At 35.6% G+C, this 24,069-nt stretch overlaps 1 protein-coding gene across 9 annotated transcripts in view; it reads left to right on the top strand.

Annotated features, from left to right (window-relative positions):
- The window catches only part of NETO1 (neuropilin and tolloid like 1), a 308,983-nt gene that overhangs the window by 54,282 nt on the left and 230,632 nt on the right, over positions 1-24,069 (top strand). The window lies entirely within an intron of this gene.

Raw genomic sequence — 24,069 nt, 5'->3', positions numbered from 1 at the left:
TATCTTTTGCATAGCATAAGTAAGACTTATTCAAGGAAGAAATTTTCAGTACAGTTTTGTCCAAGATGAATATATTCAGCCTCTGCAGTTTTTAAAATAATTGTTTTCAATCTAATTCTATTGTAGAAAATAATACAGAATGTTTCATAGGAAGTTATGCATTTTATGCTTGATTGTTACCCTGTGCTGCTTTTCTTTCAAAATGATCATTGATAAAGTATTCTAATAAAAAACTGTACTTATCTCAGAAATTTCCATCATTGCTTTTCCACTTCACCAATCATATCCCAGGTGAGGAGTGGAATAGTTCTCCCTTTTTGATAAAGCAAACTATTACAAGTATTGCCAGAGGAAGTGTGAGGTTCAAATAGTAAAATATATTAAAAAATTTCCTAAAAAAGATGTTGTAACTATACAATTATTCCTTGTCACTTTTTAAACTTAGTTCACCAACTAAAACAAAATTAATAATTATACTTTCCATTAATTCCCCTCCTCACACACACTTATTAACAAAATATTGCTGATTTTAAATTTCAGTTTTAGCTGCAGCTACACTGTCTTGCCCTGCACTGCTGGATTTGACGTAGTTCTGTACCTTCTTATGTATTGGGTGATGAGTCATACCTTAATATAGCTCTCTCTAAAGCACTGTAATTATTATGTAATTTTGTCAATTAGGTCACTATTGTTTCAGCTAAATTGTTGTGTTAGGTGGAGCAATATTCTTTAGAATATCTGCTAAAATTAACAGGTCCCAAGTTGTGCTTGCTTAACTATTCCAGTAGTATCATAGGAGATAGCAGGAATATTTGAATGTTCCTCTATGCGGTTTTCTTCCCTAATGCAAGGAAAATAGTTATAAAATTACCCAGAGTATTTCACTTTTCTTTTAAGTCAAAGATACTGTCTTGCAAAGGATAAACATATTTAGAAGGTTTAAACAGCAACAAAACACAGAAGAATTTCTGTAGCAAATAACCTGATATCCATATATATGTCTATTGTAAATGCAAAGACAATGAAGTATTACTGTATCCACACATATTTGTCTGTGAACAGTGAGTTAAATGTATATCTCTCATTTACCATGGCTCTGTGGGCTTTTGCCATTTTGCTCCCACCTCCACCAAAAGTTCTTTGCTTTAGATTTCATGTCCATCTTGTTTCAAAAGGTTATGTATTATGGTTGAAAAGATGTTCATAGCACAATCTGCAGCTTATTCTGTCTAAAAAACTCTCAAGTGAAAAGCAGTTTCAAGGACTATGTTTTATCTTTGTTCTTTTTCTACTGATGTAAGGTGAAATTCTGCACAGAGATCAATGCTGGTAAATTGTTATAGCAGCATAAATTATTCCAGACTTCAAATGGAATAGCTATGTCTTTTCTTTTTTCTTTCTTTCCTTATTTTTTTTTTCCCCTCCTCTTTTCCTCCATGGATTTCAATAGGAAGCGCTATAAATGATAGAAGTTTTCTAGGAATATTGGCCAAACTGAGAATATGATTAAACCAACAAGTGCAAAACAGCACTGCTGCCTCCTTGATCACCATAACAGGAAGCAGTTCTCATTCCGCTTGGTTACTTTACCAGTTATTTATTTTTTAGGCATGGATAAAGCTTGACATTTTGAGATCAGTTGTCCAAATGCAAGCAGTGGGAGGGGTCACTGTCAACTTATCAAAAAGAGTGATGGCTTTCAAGAGTGTATAAAAGAGTACCATAGAGAGGAATTGCCTCCATATATTACCACTTAAACGATCTAGATCCATCTTGGGTACTGACAACTTATGAAAATAAATTATGAACAAAGGAGAGATCAGAAGAAAAAAATCAGCTTACCTGTCTTTAAAGATCCTCAAGAAAATGATCTGAGACAAAGACTTGTTTGGAAACTATTGGTGTCTCGAGCAGCTGGACACTCAGGGAAGATGAAGTTTGTTGCACCCATCACTATGGGCACAAGCAGCACATAACTGCAGCCTGCATAGGAGACTTTCTCCATTACAAGGAGGTGGCAAGCACAGCAGAGCTATGTCTTTAGTACCAGCAATCTTTGATGTTCCCCACTTGTGTGGTCCCCACCCACTCCTGACATGTTGCTCGGCTGCCACTTTTGCATTTGATATCTCGATAGGGGCTCTGGTTTGTTGATAAAGACAAACGTGATGTTGAATGTGTGGGTGTGTGGCAAGATTTTTAAAAAAATAAGTAAGTAAATTTGACTAAATTGGAGCTGCAATTATTTATTAGTATTTGAATAGTACCTAGAGAAGTAGGCAAAGAAATTATTTACTGTGTCTCCAAGGTGTACAAAAACAGTTAGCTGGATGAAGTTGAAAACAATATCAGTTAGGGTATCAGGAAAAATACTCCAATTAAGATCTATTAGTCTGTGTAAATGGAAAGAACCCTGTCATCTGAACCATTTTAAAAGCAGTTTGGATGAAGTCCTAAAAAAAAAAATTATTTAGAACAATCCTAAGGAACAGACTAATATTTTGTAATTACTAGAACTTTTCTTTTTAATGATTTCTTTGACTCCTTGGTGTTGAAATGGTTGGAATGTCATCCACTAAGGCCAAAGCCCAGTGGCACCAAGACCAAAGCCCAGTAGAGTCTCAACAGTCTCTCAACAGGTTGGGGCTTCAGGCACCTTGAAACAAACATAAATCTCTTGCCATAAACTCTGTTCCATTTAAAGAGATACTTTTTTCAGAGCACTTTTCAGCACTCTAAAAAGTGCAGTCTTGCAGAAGAAACAACTTTAATGACAAATCCAGAACTACACACAAAAACAACATAAACACACCCAATAAGTGGAAAAACTACTGAAAATTTGTCATAAAGTTCCTTGGTAAGGGGATAATTTAGGCTTTCATTTTTGTAATTTTATGAGTTATAAGGTAAAGCAAGATGTGATTGGATGAAGATGTACGTATGGTGTAAGGATCAACTACTTTGCATATCAAAACTCTGTGTTAAGGGAAGAAGTTGCCTTTTCCTTTTGTATTATTACAGCTGAATACCAGTAATAACCAGACCCAACTTGCATGTAAAATAAATTTTCAACCATATTGTACATGAGAGTTTAGAAGAAAAATAAAACATATTTACTCTTTATGTACTATTTTAATTTATTTTTTTATTGTTAAATGCTAATGAACTGCACCATTTCTAAATGGAACTATTTGAACCTATGAAACCTTCATAGATTTATATAAACATTTTAATGGCTTTATGCAAATCTCATATAAAAGAAATAATGTATCAGACTACAGTATTTTCAGGTTGCTCTGGTTCATTTTGAATGCAAATATGATTGATGAAGGAAAGCCACACCAGACAAGTCACATGATGAATCTTTCTTGCTCGTGTTTCAGCATTCTTTGGGCCATTGAAAGGCCTATGCTTGAAATTTCTTTTCACATCTCTGGGTCCTCAGACTCAATCTGTTACCCTCATTTTTCCTAAAATGTTATGTCTCAAGAGGATTTTTTGAAATGGTGTTGAGTCACTGTTTTGTGTAGAAAAAGTCAAGTATTACTTCAAGGGGACTTACTCTTGACAATCATTCGTTAAAAGGAGTCAATTTTTTAGTGTAGACAGGGATTCAAACAGAGAGAGGATATGTTTATTTGAGCTTTCTTAGTCAGCTAGAATAATCAGATTTCTCTTTATCCTGGTCCCTGATTTTGCAGGACAGTGGCTTAAGATAGCACATCATTACTTTCAGTTCCTTCACTTAGTAGAAGCCATCTGTGTTTTTATTTAGCCTCATTAATATAAAGGTCAGTCAGTAATGTTTTCTGTTCAACTGCCTGATAATGGAAAAAGATAAAACCCTTTATATTCTTATGTTCTGAAAAGTGGAGTGTAAACCACTGTCTAATCAGAATAACAGTACTTTTGCATCCACATTGCAGTAGTACAAGTAGCTGTGGAATGTCAGAGTAATAGAATAATAACATCATTAATCTGAAGACAACAACCCAGATTCTTTCTGATTGGGGAATTTCTGTATTTTATGGGCTGGTGAAAAATTTAATGTGAATTTATTAAATTAAATCACAGTTCTGAAGAATGTAGATAAGATTTCGTCAAATCATTTTGCCATCTAACGTCCACGTCTTGCCTTGTGTGCATTTAAGAAAGGGGTATTTCCTAGGCATCTGGGACAGCTGAATACTTGTGGGAGCTTGCTCACTTGCTTTTCTAAATTTATTTATTTATTTTCCTGTTCTCTTCTGAACTTGGTCTGGTTGTTTCTAAGTTAACATCAGCAACAACAACTTTTAACCAACTTGTAATCCAGTTAAATTTTTTGTGAAACAATAATCTGAGAACCAAGCAAATTTGAATGAGTCAATCTTTTTCCGTAGGGATCAGAGTTGATTTGAAATTATGAGAAATTACTCATTTTAACTAGTCATTTACACTTTTGAGTCAGAACCCTCTCATATTTTTTTTTTTAAATGTGATTTATTTTATATGTTGAGATATCTACCCTCAGCACTTTAGATCATTATAAGCAGTCTTCTTGAGCTATGACATTTTAATGTCTTCATACAAGCGCACAGTCGGGCACTTCATTGTTGTTTACAATGTATTAGGGCATCTGGTCTTGTGAATGAGGAGTTTCACTGTAACATCTAGGATGATACATTTAGATGTTACATTGAAAATCGTGATCAGCTACATGAATATTGTCTTTTCAAGGGGATTTGATTTGTATTGTACTGTTCTATAGATTCTATTAACTTACAGGAACCACAGGATTAGTCCCAGAGTATTTCAGTACAATAAATCCGAGAATGTAATGGGATAATATGTTTATTTTAAATGTCAAGTGAAAAAAAAAATTCCTTATGTGGAGCAAATTAGTATCTAAAAAATCTCATGGGATTCTCAGGTCCCATATTACCTCTTGTGATCACATACTTACATTTTTCTTTCTACAATACCTGAAAGGCAACTACAGAACTCCCTGGTTTAGAAATCCCTGCAAGTTGGGAGTATCATACTACTAAGAGAAAGAATTTGAGCACTTGGTTCCTACCCTGGTGATGTTTGCTGTAAAAATAAGGGCAATAGAAAGATAAAATATAGTTTTAAGTATTCTAACATTGGAGGAAAGAGAAAAAAAAAAAAAAAAAAAAAGGAGCTGCATAAACTAGGGATATTAGAGTTGCATTTGCATTGATTGTGTATGTATATTGGAGTGAAAGGGTTTCCCAAATCATGTAGTGTTACCTCTCACACTGGGACTGCAAAGAGCCAGTTTCCAACTCATATAGTAAATGTTTAAACCCATATCCCTCTATTGGTAGATCTTAAGAGACTTTCAGAGTTAACTTTATTTGGGCATTTTCTGCTTCAGCCATTTTTATGGAGGACCTGTTCCAGGACACACATTATTAGGAATGTTCTTTTGATTTCTTACCTAAAATCATTCAGAGCCAGCTTATCTCTTTGCTTTCTTATACCAACATTACTTGTTAGCTTTGAAGTCTCTTTTCTCACCAGGACTATACGCCACCATGTAACGAACTTAGAGATAGTAGTCATGTGTTATGTCAGTTTCCTTGTCTGCACAAGCCAAATCCTTGTACTGTCTTTTTATGCCATAGGCTCTTTGTTTCCCCTGATATCAGTACCAACCCTCCTCTCTCCAAGAATCTCTTCTCTGTATCCATTCCACAAGTTGAACACAGACTTCTAGAGGAGGTTTACTAGGATATTGTACTGCAGTACAGGTACAAATAATTATTTTCTACCTCCACAGGAAATACTTCTCTTGGTATGTAGGTGATCTCACCAATAAAGGTGATTATGCTGTTGCATTGCTAAATATTATTTAAAGAGGAAGCACCACATTTCTCTGACAAACATCTATCTTTTCACAAGCACCTGGGAGGAATCTTTAGCAAACTTAGATGTGCACTCAAGAATGATACTAGGGACCCAACATTTTTAGATTAATATGTTGAGTCTGGCTGAGCTCCACAACAGCTCTTCCAGGGCTGTGCTTGTACTGGTGGCTGGAAAGGTGGTGATAACACACCAGTGCCCTGACTGCTCCTGAGCAGTGCTCACACGGCATCAAGGCTGCCTCTCCAACCTCCCCCCCACCTCTCACCAGCAGGCTGGGGATGGGCAAGATCTTGGAAGGGGACATAGCCAGGACAGCTGACGCAAAGTGACCGATGGGATATTCCATACCATATGACATCTGCTCAGATATAAAAGCTAAAAGAAAGGAGGAGGAGGTGGGGGCATTTATTATTTACAGCATTTGTCTTCAGGAGTAACCACTGGGTGTACTGAATCCCCGCTTACTGGGAAGTGGCTGAACATCACCTGCTGGTGGGAAGTAGAGAAAAACATCCCTTGTTTTTCTTCAATTATGCATGCACAACTTTTGCTATTGCTTCATTAAACTGCCTACATCTTGACCAACAAGGGATTTTTTTTTCCATCTTATTTTCTCCCTTCTCCCTGTTCTGGTGAGGAGGGGACTGGTAGAGCAGCTTGTTGGGCACCTGGTGTCCAGCCAAGGTCACCCACCACAATTAAGTTGTGTTTTTACACGACCATTGTAATTGTTCTCAAAATAGTTTATATTATTACTTGTTACAGAACAATTAAAACTAAATCTTAGAGGCAGGAGACCTTTTTCCTTCAATATGGTCCTTATGCTCTTTCCCTTAAGGATACAATTTTGGCTTTATGCAAATACTATACTGAATTATCTTAACTTTAGGTCTGATATAGAGTGATTACTCTTTGCTTTAAACACTTCTAAAATGTGGAAAAAACACTGAGTCCTGGGCATTCGTTTTCCCTATTAATCATTGATTTATCTGTAATGTTTATGTAGCACTTAGAAATGACAGAGCAGGGAAGATAATATGGAATTTGTACTGAACAGAAAGCCTGAGTCTTGCAGAACTCTTTGGTAACAACTTGTTTACAATGAGTATTTTCACTACTAACATGCATATTCAGAATAGCACCTCCAAAATGTAATTATCTTACTTGGTAGTTCTCATTCAAACATTTTAACACCTATTTCTTCAGGGAAAAAATGGGAAACCATGCCTTGTATGTAGTGAGTAAGGAGGTTTTGAATGCTCTTCAAAGTTGTTCCAGATCATCGGACTTCCCTATCAGGCAGATTTTCTAATAGCTTGTACTGGGATGCACTACTGGCCAATTGTTGTGGCCTCATCCTGGCAACACCGTTGTCTGTAATAGTTTGTCTTAGTGACCTTGGCAATGTGCGTGTCTGCAGAGATTCTGATGACATTGAAGCAATTCTTTTTCTTTACTTACCTATTCCTTAAGCCGTTGAGTTTTCATCTTCATGTATTGCGTCTACAGGTTTCCATATAGCAAATAAATCTTGACAATCACCTCAGTGCTTTTGTCTGATCAGCATGACTGTGGCCCTTGTTTAGGCAGAGAAACTATTTTTTATTCTAGCCACAGCACTGCTAGTCTGATTCTTTAGCTGTCCATATAGTAAATTAAGTTTTACGTTAGATACAAAACCCATGTCTATAGCTCTTTTCAGTCACCCTTATTTGTTAATCTGATATTTGCATATGTTCAGCTTACTGTGTTAGTTGATTTTTTATCATCTGTTCATTTAATGAAGTAATTCTCAGTTATAGCAGCAATAAGTAAGGATCTCTATTGACATATTTATTTCCATAACTGATTTTTTTTTCCCTTGAATAGTGCTTCTAGCTAATTCTCCTTACAGGAATGCAGAAAAACCCTTGTTAGAAAGCTCCCAGTTTTCTGTAACTAATAAAAAGTGTTCTTGCCCGATAATTAGTAGCTCTGATTCTGCCACAGTAGTGTTTGGAAAAGTCAGTCATGTTCATGTTTGTAGAATTAAGTATTTTTGCAATGCTTAGCAAATTAGTGAATGTGTCAAATTCAAAATATATCCTCTCTCAGCCTTTGTTCTGTATAGTCATCAACTGCTCAACAACGGTTCATTTTCTGAGGGTAGTATTCGTATTTTTTGTAAAGACATCAATCCAGAGAGTCTCTTGCTTACCAATACTGAGGTGGATGTTACTGAATATTGTTTTGTATATTTGTAGTTCTAGTAGGTGCATGTTGTCACCTTAATACATCTTCTGTGATATTGATGGCTATGACCAATGTTTATTTGTTTACTGTCTGTTAAGAAATGCAGGCTACATAATTCATCTCAGATACCTCTTTTGAGCTTCTTTGCTGGTCAGGTCCAAAAGTAAGATCATGTTTCCATCAACGCTGATAGAAATTTTGTCCTAACTATTTTGTAAATAAACTTTTCACTGGCTTGTTAGAGTATCTATGCCTTTGATCTGTCTTCTCTTTCTCTCATATTATGTGATAATAAAAAGCCTTTAATCTTTAGTATCATACTGCTCTCATGGAGTAGACAGATACTATCATGATTAGTCTTTCCCATGTAAGAAAAAGAAATACAAAGATTTCTGTGAGAGGTAGATAACATCTGTATGTAGTCAATATATGTAGCACGAGACACAAACCTTGTGGAAAATCAAGAGCTTGCATCAAGCCTCTGAACACCTGGACTTCCTGCTATCTGTTTTTCCCCTTTCTTTCACTCTTTCTCTGTACATTTATAACCTACCTCAAGTTAATGAAAAGCTCCTTTTACAATATATAACTATAACTTATACAGACATAAGGAGTTATGAACAAACCTCATCCCAGCAATGTTGATTGATGTTATGTATACAATAAATGCAGATATGCTATCCTAAAAATGATCATGACAAATTGAGGAAGCAAGAAGTTGAATTTTTAGGTCAATTCTTAAAAGAATCAAAACTTTAAGATATGAAAATCTATAATGAAGAGATGGATAATGGTAATAATGTGTTCATGCAAGAGTCATCTGCTTATTGTGAGTGTTGTTTAATGTTTGTGAATGATGAATAGATTAAAGGGGGTTTTCCCCATATAATATTAATTCACATTATGTAGAGATATTCCTTTAAAATCTTGTCGGTAGCATATTCTTCTGGCCAATGGTGTAAGGTTGACATAAATTTCAGCCATCAAATACAGGATGTCACAAGTGCCTGACATACCTATTTAAAGTTTCAGAATTCACTAGCCTCCTATGGTCTGTTTCTATAATGCCAGATGTATCACAGTATCTTGTAGATGCTTTATTAGTTTGGTTTGAAATAAATACAAAATTGTCACATAATTTTTGTCCTGCAAATCTTTGAAATTATTTTTACATGCAGAATGCCGCTAACCAGCTAATGTTTTTGGTTTGTTTGTGAAAGCCAGTAAATAATTTTTGTTCAATTTATGCTCAATGTGTAGGCATTTTCAATTGGCATGTTTTTTATTGTGGCAAGTCCAAATGCTAGGTGTCTGTATTTTATTCTCTGCAAAATCTGTTCATTTCACTAAGGTCTTTGAGCCAAATAAGAATAACAGCTACTATAATTTAACACTGTAATCCATCAAAAATCTCTGAAATTACTTTTTGGTATGCCCAAGAATAATTCCAAAGAACAGTTGCTTAAGCTTACTACACTCAAATGCTGCACTGACAAGCCACTAAATCTAGTCCCAATTTAGTAAAGAACGTCAGGAAGCCTACATTTAAGCATGTGCTTAAATCTGGGCAATCTTTGTGCTTGGGTACTTATTTAAAGGTAAGTACATTTAAATATGTCCTCTACCTTTTCATCTATTGAACTAAGTAAAAATGAAATATTTATTTATTTTGGAGACCTGAACTACTATTTCTTCAAGTCTTTTTATAATTTAAAAACTAGTTTTCTACCTTTACAAAAATTACATGGTAGATATATATTGATTGAGTGTTTGTCTATTTGATCAATATCACCTTATATCACCTAATATAACCTTAAGCAGGCTCAACTTAGTCACCAACTCCTAGTTTTCACTTGTTTTTATATTCTGTTACAGTAAGCTAAGTTTTTGTTGGAGTTACGACATCACAATTAGTGATTTGTCTGTCTTCCTGTGTTGTTCTTCCTCTAGATAGCCTTCTCCCTAAAAAATCACCTTGGAATTGTCTGAAATGAAATTATTTTCTACATGTAAAAATGTATAATTTTCTTCAGCCATGCTTAGAATTGAGTTTATGCAGATACATTTTTCTGTCCAACTCAGTATGTCAGTCAGGTTTCGAAGCTGTAAAAATAAGTGATACTGGTTCTGCAACCGTAAGCAATGACTAGTGGTTCTACTCCGTAGATTTTACACTTTAAAATTAAAGTGAAGTTTCCAGTAGATTTTTACTACATTCCTATGACTTAAAGTTGTGGTAGTGCATCCGTTGCCAAATGGGCTTTTAAAAATAAAAATGGAGCCATGTTTAAGGATAATGTTTTGAAAGGGACAATTATTTATTGATAGGAAAAGAGGTTTGTGATTTTTTGTGTTATCATGTGTTCTTTTCTCTAAACCTGGAAATTAACTCCCCAAAAAATCTCCACAAACAAGAGGTACCTAGGGAAAACCAAAATGATCTTTAGTATCTTGCTTTTTGTGCAAAATCTCCTGTTCTCATTCCAGCTGATTTTGGAACTCAGTAGAATTCAGGACTGAGCAGTAGTTGCCTTTACCACATGCCTTTCCAATATCAAAGAAATTCAGATCTCTTGAGCCTGAGCTAGCTCAGCTGCATATCTGCCAAAGAATGGTGTCCCATGCTGTATGTTGTTGGCAGCTATGACTATTGATCACTGGTTTACTTTTTACTCATTCACTTATTAAACAATCTACAGACACTTAAAAGTGCCTACATTCTCTGCTCATTTATTTTATCAATTCGTTTAGGATCAAGCATAAAGACATTTAGGTAGTGAGATGTCTGTTGAAATAATAGTTTAAGTGAAATCACTGGATTTAGGAAGATTAAAAATTAAGTAGTTTATTTTCTTTGTGGACATGGCACTGTTATCTTTCAGTTACATTATTCATATTTGTATTGTTTGCCTTTTCTTTCCCATTTGGCTAAAAAAACCCCACATACCCAAACTTGATTGTTTGCTAGAAATTACATTCCATTAATAAAAATGTAATATTTTAATTTTATTACTATAAAAATTATATTATTATATATAAGTATTTAAAATTACTTTCAAGACTTGCATTTATAATTACTGAATGAAGTCTACAGGATTCCTTAACTCCTTTTGTCTTCCTACTTTTTAAATTTTTTTTGCAAATCAGTGTTGCTGCAGTCCAGTGTTTATTTAACTAGTATAGTCTGATAAAAGCATCATCTACAACTTCATATAATACAGAAGAGATTTCAGATGAACAGACCAAATTCTCCTCTGGTTTAACAATGAGACTTCTGTTCATATCAGTGAAGTTGGGTGCATAGTCAGGCACGTGAGGTTTAGTCTTGTATTCAAGTTGGCCGTGGTATATCCAATCTGATTTAAGAGTGCTTTGCAATTATGTGGACGTATAGTCTAATTGAGATCCTTTCATTAAAAAAGATGCTAATCATTTATAATCAAATCAGGTTAACATTACTGTTACCAAAATTACTTCTGCCCTTAGAGAGAAATTATCAAGACAGACATTTTCTATTTCTTATTAAAAATGCATGATACAAAAAATACCAGAAATATTCGAGTACACAAATGTCTTTCACAATTGAGTGCCCTCAAGTTATTTTTGCTCTGAAGACTCTTCTCGACTATGATGAATGCACATTGTTTACATGATCACAACATAGTCTGCAATTCACTAGGTAAATGAGTGTGTGACATTAGTGTTTCCTCAAATAGATTTGCAGAGGGGAATTTAACTTCAGTGAGACAAAATGTTTTGGTCTGTGCTACACAGTCTAAAATGGACTTTCAATTTTTGTATTTTTTTTTTTTTTTTTTTTTATGTTTAGGGTGATTAGATCTACCAAATGATAATGCCATTGAAAGCAATAAATTAATGGCAAAATTGTGAAAATTGTAAGAAAATACTTTTGATCAACACTTAAACATACTGCTTCAGAGATCATTACACATTAGGAATGCAGAAAGTTTATTTAAATACTTCGATGTCAAAAGACTACATCTAATATCCAGCAATTTCTGTTAAGAAAGATTGCTTGAGCGATGAGTAAGATGATTACAGAATCACCAAATATTTTCTGAGAATTCAGATTCAAATAAACTGATATCTGTAGCACATCCATTATTAATAATTTGTACTAGCATGACAGAAGCAGGCAGTGTGAAATGTGTTATTCTAGTCACATATAAGTCCCCTAGATGACACTGAGAAGCCAGAAGATGTTGTGTAACAGGACTTACAAACATCATTTGCCAGATGTTATCTGATAGTTGAAGCTCAAGAGACAATGTTATCAAATCTGCTGGTTGCAGTATGTGGGTTAATAAAAGATTGTATGATACTGCTTCTTCCGCCCCCCCCCCCCCCCCCCTTCTTTTCTTTCCTGTAGCTCATTTATCAACTTTATGTGAAAATCGATATTAAAAAAGAATGCAGAAAATTATTATTAAAATTATTTTGTTCTTTAATGCTGATTTCATTATGTGGATTAGACAGTTGGTTATTAACTGCTACCATGGGTCACATGGACTACAAAGTCCATACTGAAATTATATAAAATATAAAATAAATTTATAAGTTTGGGTGTTTTTTGATAAAATGCATACTGGCTTAGTAGTTTAAAAATCAGATTTGTGTAATTTGAGCTTCTGTAATTGCATTTGCTCTCTCCACAAGAATCATTTATATTAATATAACTGTTTGTATTCCAGAATATTGTGTATCAGTGATATTCCAATATACATATAGATCAATGATTTGCCAAGTACTTTTAAATGAAAGGTTTTACTTATATTTGATGATTTTATATATATATTTAATATATATATATTATATATTTATCACTGGAGCTTTAAATGACTCTTTCAAATCAAGCTAGAAAAATTCCTGCTGTTTTACAGTCAAAAACTTGATCTGGTCAAATTAAATTTAATTATTGCCTGCTTGTTGGATTAACGGCTGACCCATACTTAAAAATCACACACAAGTGCTGTGACTGACCATCATGTTTGACCTGCTGCTGCTGCAAGTGAAAACTGTCCTGATTCCTCATTTCTTCTAAATATTACCACACCAGCAGAACTGGACAATCTCTAATCAGTACCCACTTTGCTGTTCTTTCCCAGTCTGTTCAGCCAGTTAATGGCAATATTTGATTTAGCCAGTTAATGACAATATTGGATATTGAATAAAGTAGACATAAGGACTTATGAACACTGCCTTGCCAAACTGATACAATGAATGACAATGGCTTTTTCATGGTGAATGTGATGCAAAAGACCAGTTTTTATTCTCTGTATGAGACTGAGCCAGTCAATCAGTGTAGCACTCAATAAATCAGTTGCTAAATTCTGCTCAGATTGTGGGCCTAAACGTGTTTCTGTGGGAATCAATACTGAAACTGTGAGTAAATCCAGTGGAAATCAGACTGTTGCTTCAGACTGGTAGCTTTTGAATAGAGGAGAAAAACTGAAAATCTGTTAAACTGTTAAATGGAAACTATATTTTTTTAATCTAAATTCCTCAGTTATGATAATAGAATTAAAAATTATTGATCTATACTGATTATATATAATCACTGTTTAGGGATAGCTGGATCTGGAGTTTCTGGGTGAGGAAAAGTCAGTGGTAAATGAGTTTTTAAGGACATGAATCTAACTCTTTTCAAGCTCTAGGTTACAGGTCTCCATTTATCCACAGACCCAGTTGTTTGCAGATGTTCATGACAAACCACTTTGAGAATTTAGTGAACACAGAGCATGTGGCATAAATGATACTCAAAGAAGACTGAAGATTATTAGAAGGATCTTGTTTAAAGTAGAAGTTAAAAAGGTTGAAGATGATACCCTTTGATTTAGAATTTAGCATCCCGTTGATTTTTTTGTGTGGGCATATAGCAAAACATGGCTTAACTGTTACTAATGAACAAAAATCTTTATCCATTAGTCTAAGTGGAAACGATTTGAGGCTAGTTGGTAAGAACTGTTTGTTTTAGTCAAATATATAGTAAAGCATTCTATAGGGCCATTCTCATCAAAATAATAAAAGTCCCAGCTGACCTAGTGTCTTCTTTCTAACAGATTATGTCTATGCTAGGTCAGTATTAGCAATTGATCATAGTTTGGACTGTTCTCTGGCACTTTAATTGCATGAAATTAGAGAATGATCTATTTGAACAAAAGGGAATGTCATTCTCATGAAGTTGTAAGCAATAGGAAGCAGATGGGCTGTAAGGCCAAAGACCTAGCTGTAAATCTTACTTAACCAAAAATGTATCAAAATGTTTTCCTCCTATAATCTCAGAAGTTAAATTTCATAATACTAGAAAGAGTGGAAGGGTTATTGGTCCCTTCCCATATATTATTTCTGTCCCTTAAATATCTGAATATTATCTTGTATAATAAAATATAAAATTCACAAGTTTGTGGGTAATTTAGGTAGGAATTCACAGTTTAACACACAGAGTTATCTTCTTTCTGTAGCAGTTCCTCAAAGAAAGCTGCTACCCTGTGCCGTTAAAAAAAACAGAAGAAACAAAAAAAGTGCAATAATATCTCCAGGGAAGCTCCACAGTATATTCTGTAGCTAAAGCTGAAGAAAACCCATCTTCTCATTCTGTAGAGAGGGCTTTGTACATTTGGGAAAACTACAAGGGGTCAATAGCTCAGTGCTCCCTGAAAAGGCAATTGCTAGGCAGGAAACCTCCTAAAAGTAGCAGCAGCAGAAGTAAAGCTCTGGTGTCACTGAAAGCTCTACTGCTATGGATGCTAAAGGGACAGGAAAGAAGACTTATTTTTCCCACAGTTGTTTCTGGGACTTCGTGTTGATGTGCCTTCCTCAGCAATTCATTGAGGTATGTGGCTTCTAGAGTTTCTCTTCTTGCTCACTGAAAAGTGTCTGTGGTGGGCACATGTAATTACAATTAGAGTTGACAAATGTTGTTTAATGAATGAATTCCACTTTTGCTTTGATATGTTCTAGAGCAGGGGTCCTCAAACTATGGCCCGAGGGCCAGATACAGCCCCCCAGGGTCCTCAATCCAGCCCCCGGTATTTACAGGACCCCCCTGCCTCCCCCCGCCGGGGGTTGAGGGGGGAAACCAAGCAGCCGCAGATGGCTGCCTGCCACTTCATCCACGTGCTGGCCCCCTGTTTAAAAAGTTTGAGGACCCCTGTTAAAAGTTTTTTTTATTTCTTCTTCAGGAAAAGAGCATTCAGGCTCCAGTGGGGATGAAAACCTAGAATTCTCCTTTTGATCCTAAGCACCAACAGCTTTCTACTCTGGACATGGAATACATTTTAAAAACATCCTGTGACATTGGATTTTAGAATCATTCAAAGGCTGTTACTGGACAGCAGTACAGCATAATTCACCCAATGACTTCCAAAAATCTAGCAGTTGTACAGTAAACTAATGAATGGGTTTTTTGTATAGGTATTTCACTTGCTTCCTCTCTAAGGATCATATTTTCTAGACTATTGTGTCTGCTTCATCTCCTTCTGGTATCTTATACATCCAGATGATTAAGCAATCAGTTGTTTTCACAAACAGAACTCAATTCCCTTCCAGTGCTCTCTGACATGGTTATTCACTTTAGTGAAAGTCCACATGGTGCTTTGCTAAGCTGTAAGAGAAAAATATTTGGAGACAGTGCAAGAAATCTCTTGTTAAAGTGAATGGTGAACTATTCACATGTGGAACCTAGAAGAGATCTTTTAGCTTCTCATGTGAGATGCAGTTATCTTTACAAAGATGCCAATAGCATACATGCCATAGCTGGGGTAATATTAGTAGATGTAAACACTATGCTAACTTTTCTGTTTGTTTTAGTAATGTGACTTAATATGCAGTCAACTACAGATTATTCAATACTATTTGAAGTAGCACAAGTAATGTATTCTGTTGAGTATAATAGCTGAAAAAGATGTAGCACTTCAAAAGAATTGCAAACATTGCAGTGAATATATTCATTCTGTTGAACGTTCTGAGCTAAAAGTGGGAGAAAGCATTTGTTCTGTGATAAAACCCCAAAGGTTTCTTTATACCACTAGATTATTTCCACAAGTTCCCTCTGTCCTGGCAAACCCACTCTATGGACCGATACAGCATGAATGGCCTCTCTGAAAAGGCTATGCAGATTGAGCACTGAATGGTATAGCAAGCAATAACCATGTATAACTGGATTCAATCTGCAGCAGTAATGCCTAGCAACCAGTGGTGGCTAAATCCTCTGAATCATTTTTCCATATACTTCTGCCACGAACATAAAGTGTTATTTCCTTGGGTTAGGCTAGGAGTCATCTGTAACAAACGAATGACAAATAGCAAGCCTTAGCAGTACTACGTTGAAATTGCGTGACTAGGCCATACTTAGTATTCACCATAATTCAGGAAAAGCTCCATAACACTTTTATGTTGCACATGTTTCTTCCTAGTCAAGTTAGAGACCATTAGTCAATCACAGGAAGCTACTGGGATATTATCTTGGGGAGACGCATATGAGGCGCTGCCCTTGACTGATGGCCGAGTCAGCCGCACTGTGGTAGCAAGGCTGCGCAGGTCAGATAAAGTGGGCCCCTGCCCTCATTCAGTCTTGTTCCACATGCTTCTGGGCAACAGAAAGATATGAGCAGTCTCTGAAATATGCATCATAGGATCATTTTTTCCCTGTGTTTCTACACACAATGCGCTGCATAAGGGGAATATGACGCCTAATTGGAGCACGCAGCTGCTAGTGTAAATATTTAACATAATAGAAATGATCTGCCAAATAATACCACACATATCATCAAAGCTCCCAGACTTCCTCTTTCTACTCAGCAGCCTTGGTAGCACTGTTGCCCATTCTTTCTCTCTCACTAGGTCAGTTCAAAGAAGTACTTCTCACTTCTGGGGTTTAGGTGCACTTACCAAATAGTCCAAACACCATTTGAGGATGAAATCCAGGCTCTCATGAGTTCTCTTACCTTCTGACATGTTTCCTACCCATATGAAATTTAGACTGGAGAAAGAACCTACTCTAAATAGTTTACAGAGTAGACAAGGAAGGCAAGCAGGCTAAGGTCTCAAAACCTCAAAGCTCATTTGTGTACATGAAAAATCTGGGTGTGACCTCTGTAATCATGTGGCTTGTGGCAGTGGAGTTCATTCAGGCACTTCCTGTCTGCTCAGTTTGACCAATCTTAGCAAAAAGTTAAGCAAAGACATGGATTTTCTTTTCTCATCATCCTGCCTTTTCATTTCCAAATACTTGTTAAAGAAGTATTACCTTTTGGTATACAAATGTCTGTCTATTGCTAACACATGCAGTATCTCATCTTAATGAGGTCGCCATAGCCGTGCAGTTTGTAAATCAGTATATTAAATACACTATAAAGATGTTTTGTTTGTGAATATGAGCTAAGAATAGTAAATGTGAGAAAAAAAACCCCTAAAAAATAATAAAAAAATAATTTAGAAATAAAACTTCTGCAAGGCAGTTTGTGTTATTTCAACAATATAAGGAGTCTGGTAAAAGTAACCAGAGCAGGTTGACTGTATTTTTCTAAATATGATTTTACTTCACCTACTGCTCACAGCATTCATTTATAAAATTTCTTCCAAAGACAAATAGTACCTTTAGTGTACTTTACAGTGAGTCAGATCACAAAGTGCAAGACGAAGTAGTGTTTCCTTATGCAGCTGCATCTCAAAAACAGTGTCTCAAACTTCTCTAGAGTACAAATCTTTTTTGGCTTATTTGTCTTCATATGACTTCTTGCTGATCTAATAGCAGGTAGAACTTCAAGGTGAAATAGCAAGAGTCATATTCACTTCTACATTTGCACTTACCACCTTTGAGTTCTTTCATGACTGTGCTAAGGAGTGAAAAATTTGAGAAGCATTTTTTTAGATTATAGATATGTAGACTCCAGAATAGCTGCCTCATTGCTCACAATATTGTTCTTGAAGGAAAGAACACAGCAAACAAAAAGCACATACTATTGCCAGCTATAATTATTACAGAACTCGTTTTCAAGGTGCCTAGTAAACTACAGGTTTTATTTGAAGATCCTTTGCTATATTTAATACAGATACAGACAGATATTTAACACAGATATGGAAGTTTCAAGAAGACCACAGAGCTGAAAAAAAATAATCACAACAAATTTTATTTTTTGTTAGCAAGACAATAATTTGTGCATTTTTGCATATCTATTTCACTTCATTTTGGTTTTTTAACTTAGTACTTTTACTTTCCCCAGTGGAATAGTTAGGTTCCCTTTCTTTGTACACCTCACAAAAAATGTTTACTTATAGAAATGCTGTTCTATTTTAGAATTGCTTAAGTGATTCTTTAAGCCTATTTTTATGCTTTTAAAATCTCTTGGCCATCGTCTTCTGGTATTTTTACTGTATCATCAAATACTAGGAGGCAACCATATAAAATACCTTAGAATAATCCTGCTGTTCTGTACAGAGTTCTGCAAGCTCTGCTTTTACATAGAACTATATTTCAAGAGGACAGAACTTGTTTAGGCTCCCAGAAATCATGGTAAAAGAACCTGACTTCATAAACTTGAAAATAAATAACTGGTGTCTTGCTCAATAGTGCAGTTCTCTTTACTTTTACATGAGCATTTACATGTAAAATCAGGTCTCTAGTAACTTCTATGATGGAGAACCATGGGCATGTGTTAAAATGTCTTAAATATTGATAGATAAAAATTGAATGTCTATAGTCATTCAAATACAGGAAAGTGGAAAGATGTATCCACAGCTGTCTGCTCAGTGAGTAAAAATGAAGCTTCCCTGTTTATCATTGGAAATATGGTTTCTACATACTGTAACTACTTGTGTATACATCTCTAAAAAAAGGAGGGGTTTGTATTCACAAACAGCAAAATCTCCTTTATGTTTTAAACATCAATCCTTTGTAGTTTATAGTTTGATCATTATTTTCTCATTTATAGAAGAAAAGAAAGCAAAATACCTCAACAGTTTATCATATCTGCACCAGGATTTTGTGGTGCTTACTTTGTCTGGACTTCTGACCATACAGTAATTTCTTGTATTCTTTAATACATATACTGTAATTCAGACATACAAAATTGTGCATAATTAAGCATAACATACCAGCTCAATCTTCCATTATTTTCAGAAGAGATATTGAAACACCTGCTTACTTAAATCAAAAGAGTGAGATTTCTACTATTTTGATCAGTACAAGCAACAAGTTTGATGCTCAGTGTAAGACAATGTCCAAATGAATGTTAGATGAAAAGGTAAAGAAACTGATAAACAGAGTGTGAGAGCTTTACTCACAAATTTATGCACTTGCAAGAAAGAAATCCTGTAACTGTTCTGTGTGACTTAAAATTACTTTTAAGAGCCTTGTGGAATCTGTCTTTGAAAACAAGTTGAACAGGTTTGATAACTGTGGGTATTTTATTCAAAATTTGGTCTTTTAAAGTAGAATTGTAATAATACTTACCAACAGAATATCTTGTTGCTAGTAATTAGTTTGAACTTTATGTATTTTCCCTCTTTCTGTTACATACAATTTACCTGTCTTTTACAGAAATAACTGAAGTAATAGAATTTTTAAAAAATTCACTTTCTGTGCAAGTGACTTACACGTGTATGCATAAGTGGGTAAATGTTTCTGTGTGGATATGCCACAGCTGGGCAACCACATAAGATGCTGCAGTTTACTTGTAAACAAAGTCATTTACATATTTTTTTAAGACTTGATTTAGTTAACCTAAAATTGTTTTATACTTTACAATTTTCTTTATTTCACAAGATTTTTGAGCAATCAGGTGCCCTAACTCATTAGAACTGTCCTCCTGGTTTCATATTTAAATTCCATGCTTGCCAGCTGCTCAGAAAAGTCAGCCTTGTTGCATATTAACAGTGAAATGAAAAATAAAGGAAAGTAGCATGGTTTCCATGGGCCACATATAGAACAGATCCCAGAGTCAGCATCCAAAAACCTTAGAGGCTCCCATGAAGACCTAGTGGATCTATTTGAAACCAGTCCTAAACATTACAGATTTCTCAGGTTGGGGATATATGCTCCTATGACTCAAAGCAAATTCCATCAAAACAAGTCTGCATTGTGATAGGGATTTGTCTAACCTCTGCTATTACCTTAGATTTGTCATTCGACTAGTTATTTCAATATTAGCCTATTCTGGTGTTTAGTTGTTACAGAATCAGAGGATCACAAAATGGTTGGGGTTAGAAGGGACCTCTGGAGGTCATCTTGTCCAACCCCGTTTTCAAGCAGTGCCACCTGGAGCTGGGTCTCCAGGACCATGTCTGGATGACTTTTGAATATTTCCAAGGTTGGAGACTACACAACCTCTCTGGGCAGCCCGTGCCAGTGCTCAGTTACCCTTGCAGTGGAAAAGCATTTCCTGATGTTCAGACAGAACCTCCTGTGTTTCAGTGTGTGCCCATTGTCTCTTGTTCCATCATGGGATACCACTGAGAAAGCCTGGCTCCATCCTCTTTGTACCCTTCATTCAGACATCTATACCCACTGGTAGGATCCCCTCTGACCCTTCTCTTCTCCAGGCTGACCAGTCCCAGCTCTCTCAATCTTTCCTCATAGAAGAGATGCTTCAGTCCCTTAATCAGCTTCATGACCCTTTGCTGGACTGTCTCCAGTAGCTCCATATCACCTTTGTACTGAGGAGCTTAGAACTGGGCACAGCACTACAGGTATGGCCTTACCAGTGCCAAGCAGAGGGGAAGGATCACATCCCTCCTCAACTGTAGGCAGTATTCTTTCTAATGCAGCCCAGGATACTGGTGGCCTTGTTTGCCAGGCTCATGTTCAAGTTGGTGTCCACCAGGCCCCCCTGGTCCTTTTCTGCAAAGCTGCTTTCCAGTTGGGTGGACTCAGCATACAGTGGTACATGGGGTTATTCCTCTCCATATGAAGGATTTTGCACTTCCCCTTGTTGAACTTTGGAAGGTTGCTGTCAGCCTATTTCCTCAGCCTGCTGAAGCTGCTCTGGATGGCAGCATGGCCTTCTGGTGTATCAGCCACTCCTCCCAGTACTGTGTCATCAGCAAACTTGCTGAGGGTTCACTCTGCCTCATCCTCCAGATCATTAATGATGTTAAACACGATTGGACTAGTGCTGGCCCCTTGGTTATACCTACCACTCAATAATGGCCTCCAACTAGGCTTCGTACTACTGATCACCACCATCATGGGTCTGATTGTTCAGCCAGTTTCCAGTCCACTTCACTGTCTTTTTTTTACCAGTTAAGGAAATTACAGATTATCACCATGTTCTCCTTTGGGCTACTTTAAAATTTCTCATTCTTCTTGTTTGCCAGTAACTCTAAATAGCCTTGTAAAGATTTTTGCATCTCGTAAGTTTCAAATGTATTTCTCTGTTTCACAGAGACATTACAGAAAAGCTTAGAGTAACTAAACCATTCCAGGAATCTGTTATTTGTGGAATAGGTTGTAATATATCACCAAAGGAGATTTCTGGATTTTTTTTTGGTTTTGTATTGGTAGGTTTTTAAAGAGACATTCAATGCTTCAGGAAAAACCCACAGAACTTGTTTTGGATGCCAGGTCTACCATTTATATAACCTTTACACATTTTCACATTTCTTAATGACAGTTCCTGGTTTTCTCTTTACATACTTCATTTCTCCATTAAGGAGATCCCCATGAAAAATAAATAAATAAATTACATGTATTGCATACCCCTCAAGGCCTATTGCATCCTACTTTTTTATTATAGGTGATCAATCTTATTTTTCACAGCAAAATTCTCCTGTCTTGGGAAGTTTTCCTAATGGGAACATAATTTTCATCAGGACTATCTGTCTATTGGAAGATCTAGTCAGTCAGTGTTTAGATATCATTAAAAGGGTTCTGACTCAGCCAGACTGATAATAACAGTTTGATTGAATTACATACAGAAGAGCTGCTAAAGAATAATCTGTTTAATGGTAGACTATTTAAAAAACCAAACATTTGCTGGGTAATTATGCTTAAACATAGCTGAATTTCCAGCATGTCTGATGGTACCTTATTTACAGATTTTTAAAATTATAGTATTGATATCCTGTTAATGTTTAATGAAGTGTATTACCTCAGGTGTCACAGATTTTGGTTTACTATCACTTGAGATGTTGAAAGGTTGCAAATGATTATTCTTCATAACTGAGCAAGATCTACCATATTCCTAGAATTTTAACAGATTGTGCACTTCTATGTGCATTGTTACCAGTGTTACTGTATTGTTAACAAATAAGAACATAATTTTAGAATTGTTTTGTTGGTCAAATTTCATGGTCTAGATTACACTTCAGCCTGGATTCTTGCTACTATCACTCCTTTATATGAAAACTTCTTCATATGGGAGAAATCCTGTCAGGATGTTTCTCTCCTTCTTTCCTCCTCTGTACTTTGCTAATGTGGTGGAGTGTTTTTAGTATATCAGAGTGGTCCTTGCAAACTCAGCAAAAGGAATAAATGTAATGGTTACACTGGACATGATTTGGATGTTAATTTGAGGCAGTAGTCAAAGTAAGTTTCCTTCAAGTATCTTCCTTTCAGCACTAGGTATAAACATCCAAGTACATTAACTGAAATATTTAATTATATTTAGTGTTGTTGGCTATCATATCTATCTACTGACCTATAAAACTGCTCAACAATTAATACTAATTGCCTACTCAGTTATATTGGCAGTCCCTTAAGTTCATAAGTATTCAATCATGATTTATATTGTGCAACTGTAGAAGATAACTGGGAAGAACAACTGCAGCCTGGTTATAGAGTGACAATTTAAAAAAGTGACTTTACAACTCTGATTTTTGAAGTCAACACATTCTGACTGTTCAGGTTAAAAATGGCTGATCTTGCTTATAGAGCACTAGACTTTTTCAGGATATTATTTGGTTATTATTCTACTGTCCCAACTTGACTAAGGCTAGAGGAGAACAGCAGTTTTAGTAGTGGGTTGGGTTGGTGGTGGTTTTTTTTTTCATTTGAAACATTTCTTCCAAACCTTCTCTTCACCATTTCATTTATAGTTTTTACTGCACTGACCTGATCCTGAAAAAGTAAGATCAATTGCATGAGTAGACTACCTCTCAAACTCTACCTCAGTTTTTCTCTTATGCAATCTTTTTGAGACCTGGACACTATGTATGTGACTCAGGAGAAGCTTAATGCAGTGTTTATATAGAAGTGTTTATCATTGGTTCGTTGGTTTCAATATAGCAGATCCTTTCAACTTTCCAGAGAAAAAGAAAGGCCAGTGGATGTATTTGTTGGGGTTTGTTGTTGGGGTTTTTTGTTTGTTTTTTTTTTTTTTTTTTGTGTGAGTTTTTTTGGTTAATTGGTTGCTTTATGTTTGTTTGGTTTATGTTTTCTTCTGAAAATAAGAAAGACAGTGCAGAACATTCACTTTAGGTAGAAAAGCAGTGCAAGTGATAAAAATCTCTGAGACAAGACCAGTCTATTCTGAAGAAATAGTTTTCTTATGAAATACTTTAGTCTGTTTAACATTTCTGGTTTTGGACAGTATCTTCAAAATGGGCCAAATTTTGTGAAATGATGATTTGGCTATGGATAGTTGTCTATTGAAGCATAGGCTTAAGACCAAACTCATTGCATCTATGTGTTATACCTGTCTGTAAAAGCATAATAAAAACGATCTCAGATGGTTAATATAATCATGTTTACCTGATTTAAGATAGCACATGTGTTAGACATTACTTTGTTAGCACAATGAAATCCATGGTAAATACTTACAGTATTTATTCCAGGAAGGCCAAGTGGGTGTTGCTGACACAGAAAGTGTCTCCTCTTTGTTGGTAGGGATGGCAGAGTATTCATAAACACAGAATGAAGTTTAGAATTCTCTAGTTAAACTGAGTGTTATACTGCAAAATAGGCAAAAGGATTCTGAATGGATCTGTAAATATATCCTCTTTCAT

Source organism: Falco punctatus (genome assembly GCF_963210335.1).
Source record: "Falco punctatus genome assembly, chromosome: 3".
Lineage (NCBI taxonomy): Eukaryota > Metazoa > Chordata > Aves > Falconiformes > Falconidae > Falco > Falco punctatus.
Note: the sequence above shows the minus strand (reverse complement) of the source record. Positions and strands in the feature narration are given on the sequence as shown.